This window comes from Lycorma delicatula, chromosome 13 (genome assembly GCF_047948215.1).
Source record: "Lycorma delicatula isolate Av1 chromosome 13, ASM4794821v1, whole genome shotgun sequence".
NCBI classification, from domain to species: domain Eukaryota; kingdom Metazoa; phylum Arthropoda; class Insecta; order Hemiptera; family Fulgoridae; genus Lycorma; species Lycorma delicatula.
Window position 1 is genome coordinate 36,415,568 of NC_134467.1, and position 6,034 is coordinate 36,421,601.

Here is a 6,034-nt window from a genome sequence, read left to right on the forward strand (position 1 = left end):
CCATTCTTCTTCTACATTTTCTACCTTATCTTTTTTACTCAGACCTCTTGCGATGTCCTCCTCAAAAATCTTCTTTACCTCCTCTTCCTCAAGATTCTCTAAATTCCACCGACTCATCTGACACCTTTTCTTCAGGTTTTTAAACCCCAATCTACATTTCATTATCACCAAATTATGGTCGCTATCAATGTCTGCTCCAGGGTAAGTTTTGCAGTCAACGAGTTGATTTCTAAATCTTTGCTTAACCATGATATAATCTATCTGATACCTTGCAGTATCGCCTGGTTTTTTCCAAGTGTATATTCTTCTATTATGATTTTTAAATTGGGTGTTGGCAATTACTAAATTATACTTCGTGCAAAACTCTATAAGTCGGTCCCCTCTTTCATTCCTTTTGCCCAGCCCGTATTCACCCACTATATTTCCTTCCTTGCCTTTTCCAATGCTTGCATTCCAATTTCCAACTATTATTAAATTTTCATCTCCTTTTACGTGTTTAATTGCTTCATCAATCTCTTCGTATGCACACTCTACCTCATCATCATCATGGGCGCTTGTAGGCATATAGACGTTAACAATCGTTGTCGGTTTTGGTTTTGATTATTCTTTAATAATCTTATAATTTCTTATCCTGTCTAATCTTGTATAATAAACTTTCACAGCTTTTAAAAAAGTGCATCTCTGTTGTTTGGATTCGAATTTTTCCTTTTTAACCAGAACCCAGGTTCGCTTTCATATATTGAGTGAAAGAAATAAAAACGGCCAAAAAATTATCAGATGCATTACGGTACGCAAGCGTACTGCCGGGTTAATTATCTGCAATAACTCGATTGTTTCTCAACGGATTTTTACAAATAAGGTATCATTTTGTTCAAAATAAAATACTTAATAAATAAAAATTTTATCAAACAAATTATATTGAAGATTAAATCATTAAGTTGGCCGCCATTTTGAAAATTTTCAAGGTGACGTTTTAACAATTTTTTATTTTGTAGAATAAGATGCTAATCTTAGATTGGTCATATCAAATTAAAGTATGTTTACTCTTAGAAATAATTTTTTGGTTGAAAATCACAAAATGGCGTTCCAGAAAGTAGACAAAACAAAATATAGCTTACGTCGATATGAACTTTTTTGATAATTTTGGTGTCCTGATTCGGGATCCCAATCCCGTAGAGGTAAGACGTTACCAGTTGCCACACCACCCCCTCCGTTCCAAGTCCTGAGAAGCTTTACCGGAGGTCGTCTTTAGACCCTCTGATTACATCTCACAATCAGCCATCTTAATGCCACCGGTGTAAATACCTCGGCAGACATTTACATCAGTAAAATACATATCAAATTTCCCCTTCACGTAGGCCTCAAATGGGCAGATCAAGACTTGATGTACTCGACATCGCAATCATGAAGGCGACAACAACTCCGGTCATAATTGAAACAATAGAAGACCACAGCTCGGATCACTCTCCTGTCTTATTGAAATTGGGCCAAGCAGGGGGCGGCCTAGACCCCTCGATTATCCCCCGAATGTCAGTGAATTGGAAAAGGTTGTATGAAACTCTCCAACAGGATTACAGACCAGCGCATCCTGAACTCCTGATCACACCGGAGGAAATCGACTATACGTTCGAAGCGTCACATCGTCAATGACCGAGGGTCTGTCAAACAGCTCTACGGAAAAGATGACGAGGCCTGTCCGTAATAATCTCTCACCTCACGTCTCTGATCCTATAGCAGAAAGGCGCCGACTGAGGAGGTGATACCGAATCACCCGATGATAAAAGGGCTTTTTATATTCAAAAGGACAGAGTGAAACAGCTGCTGGCACAACATCGAGAGGATTCATGGAATGAATACCTCGCCATGGTCTCAAACGACCACTCCTCGGTATTCAGGCTAAACAAAAAACTAAGAGAAGAAAGAAGCCCCACCACTTGGTTGTGGGGCGTTGCCCCACAACCAAGTGGTGGGGCTTCTCTAAGAGTAAACATACTTTAATTTGATATGACCAATCTAAGATTAGGATCTTATTCTACAAAATAGAAAATTGTTAAAACGTCACCTTGAAAATTTTCAAAATGGCGGCCAACTTAATGATTTAATCTTCAATATAATTTAATAATTTGTTTAATAAAATTTTTATTTATTAAAAAATTTATTAAGTATTTTATTTTGAACAAAATGATACCTTATTTTCAAATATCCGTTGAGAAACAATCAGATAATTAACCCGGCAGTACGCTTGCGTACCGTAATGCATCTGATAATTTTTTGCCCGTTTTTATTTCTTTCACTCAATATATGAAAGCGAACCTGGGTTCTGGTTAAATTCCGGTGATTTCACCGACACCCTGGAGAACCAATTTACTCCAAATCTCCGCCCCCCAGAATGACGACTACACAACCGAGGTGGAGTCCTTCCTCGTAGATAATTTAGCACAGGCAAAGGTGGTATGCCAACCCAAACCTGAGAAAAGTCTGCTGTTTCCCCAGAATTACAGTAAAAACCTCTCAAAGGACACCGTTTTGGAACAGTAGAAAACATTTTAAAAAATGTTCCATCTGAAGGACATTCTGGTTTCTGAGTTCCAACACTGCTATGAAGAATAGGAAAACCGTTTGATGCATTGCGTGGTTCCCGAGGAAACTATTTCGAAGGTGATAGAGTCTATGTATAATTGGATTGTAAATAAAATTTCTCTGAACCGGTCTCATTGCTTTATTTACAGACCTCGTATTCATACATGAAAGAACTACTTTAAAATGTTTGAACCGTAAATCATGATAAAAACGTTTTACAAAATATCGTATCGCTTATTAATTGACTATGTAACAAAATACACGACAGACGCCAAAAGAACCGGTACGGAGAGGCAGAACCACAGAACTGAACTTTACATATATGGAAAAGGAAAAGAGAAACAAAATAAAAATTTTGTTTTTCAGTCATGATACTGTAAACACAAAAATTTTCTGTTCTCAAAAATCGGATAGTGTTTGTTTGAATTTCATATTATTTTAATGTTAATTAAATAATCAAAACTCATAATTAAAATTGTTGTATTTATTTCATTTCATAAACTGAAGTAGTTTAAATAAATAAAAACATCAGTATTAACAAATATACAGTACTGTTCATAATGGGCTGCCTATGAGGTGACTTTCAATCCGTAGATCATCTTTGTTTCTTTTTTTTTTTATCTGTCTTCAGTCATTTGACTGGTTTGATGCAGCTCTCCAAGATTCCCTATCTAGTGCTAGTAGTTTCATTTCAGTATACCCTCTACATCCTACATCCCTAATAATTTGTTTTACATATTCCAAACGTGGCCTGCCTACACAATTTTTCCCTTCTACCTGTCCTTCCAATATTAAAGCGACTATTCCAGGATGCCTTAGTATGTGGCCTATAAGTCTGTCTCTTCTTTTAACTATATTTTTCCAAATGCTTCTTTCTTCATTTATTTGCCGCAATACCTCTTCATTTGTCACTTTATCCACCCATCTGATTTTTAACATTCTCCTATAGCACCGCATTTCAAAAGCTTATAATCTTTTCTTCTCAGATACTCCGATCATCCAAGTTTAACTTCCATATAAAGCAACGCTCCAAACATATACTTTCAAAAATCTTTTCCTGACATTTAAATTAATTTTTGATGTAAACAAATTATATTTCTTACTGAAGGCTCGTTTCGCTTGTGCTATTCGGCATTTTATATCGCTCCCGCTTCGTCCATCTTTTGTAATTCTAATTCCTAAATAACAAAATTCTTCTACCTCCATAATCTTTTCTCCTCCTATTTTCACATTCAGTGGTCCATCTTTGTTATTTCTACTACATTTCATTACTTTTGTTTTGTTCTTGTTTATTTTCATGCGATAGTTCTTGCGTAGAACTTCATCTATGCCGTTCATTGTTTCTTCTAAATCCTTTTTACTCTCGGCTAGAATTACTATATCATCAGCAAATCGTAGCATCTTTATATTTTCACCTTGTACTGTTACTCCGAATTTTATAATTTGGTTTTTATAACTTTGTTTCTAATTTTATAATTTATATTATGTAATCCTCTGATGGAATCAGTTGTTTTTTATTAGATGAATGATATTACTTTAAGAACAATTTCAAAGCGACTCTTTAACTTTAATATATTTATGAAGAAGAAAAAACAAGTTAGTTGTAAAAAAATTAATTAAATGTTCCTATTTGGTTAAAATGTTACAAACTCCTGCGTGATGCTTTTCATTATTTTTTATCTCTTTTTTATGATGAGCTAAACCTTCAAGTGTTGATTCGATCAACACTTAAGAGTGGTCTGTGATTCGGCCGATGTTAGGACTCTTTATTTCTTATTAGATAGGATCATAATCAGAAACCTACGACTGAAGAGCTTTTCAGGTTATACTTTTACTCATAATCTCTACTAAAGTACAACAATATTAATGCAGTAATATTATATTTTGAAATAGTCGATTGTGATAACATATATATTTTAACATCGTCAAAAAAGACAAAATAAATCATTTTAATAAAAAAAAATTAGTTTATTTTACAGAAATGAATTTTTTTTTAAATATTTGACGATGTTTGTTTTTTTTCTTTTTTCAGCACCGATATGGAGACAAACCACTGATTATGACCAAACTAAAAATAGAGAAGAACAAAATACGACAAGGCTTACTGAGGCTAAATCAATACAGGCAAGGACAAAAACCCAAACAAGACTAAGCGACGTAGTCGCAGGGGGTTTTCTATCGGTAATAGTAGTGACCATAAGACCCCAACTCCACCTATTTTGATAAATAGCATGTTAGGCAAGTACAGGTAAGGACCTGTCCCTTAAACCCACGATCAGGGATCTGTCGCTGTCACGATCAGGGAGATGTCACCTCTCTCTGATCGTGACTCCATCCCTGATCCTTAATCTACCTATTTTCAACCCCGAATTTTCAAAATAAAATCCTACCCCCTTAGGTTTGGATCTAATTCAGTGAAATAGTACAATCTGTATAAAAAGCTGAAAGGGTTTATGTTAGGATGTTATTCAGTGAGATAGTACAGAGTGATTCAAAGAAACGGAAAATTTTGAAAGTTGTGTTGGTAGCCGTGAGCGATTGGTACCTCTTGATAAGTGGCGCCAGCCTCTCTAACCTAACCTGCCAGTTGTCATGGATCCTTGGAGTGGTGCGCAACGTGCATTTGGTAACAAAGCGTTTTACAAAAACAATGACAGTGTGGAGGGAGCGCGTAGAGAATTTCGCCGTCATTTTAATCTGGGACGGCACGACCGTGTTCCATCAGCACGTGCAATTAAAACACGGATATCTAATTTTGAGGAAACCGGTTCGGCAATGAAAAAGAAACCTCCAGGCCGTGAGCGAACCGTCCGTACACCACAGAACGTTCAAGCTTTACAAGATGCTGTCACACGAAGTCCACATCGGTCAATTCGTCGTCTCTCAGCATCTTTACGATCGCATAGTTCAAGTGTTCGAAGAATGTTAGTGAAGAACCTGCAATTCCATCCGTACAAGTTGCAGATCGTCCAGGAACTGAAACCGAACGATGCAGTTGTGCGAGCACAATTCTGTAATGTAATGCTTCAGAAGATAAACGATAACGAAGAGTTTTTTCACGAACCGTGGATGTCAGACGAAGCGCATTTCCACCTCAGTGGATTTGTTAACAAGCAAAATTTCAGATACCGGGCACAAGAAAATCCTACGCGGCTACACCAGCGTCCGTTGCACAGCCAGAAAGTGACCGTGTGGTGCGCTATGTCATCTTACACTGTTATAGGCCCTTATTTTTTTGAGGATGACAACGGTCTTGCGATTACACTGACATCGGCTCGTTACGTAGCCGTGCTTGAAACTTTTGTTGTGGAACAACAAAAGAGATTTCCACCGATTCTTAACACAGCCTGGTTTCAACAAGACGGAGCAACGTCACATACTGCACGAATATCGATGGCAGCTGTACACCGATTGTTTGGATAACGTGTCATTTCACGAAACGGTGACATTAGAT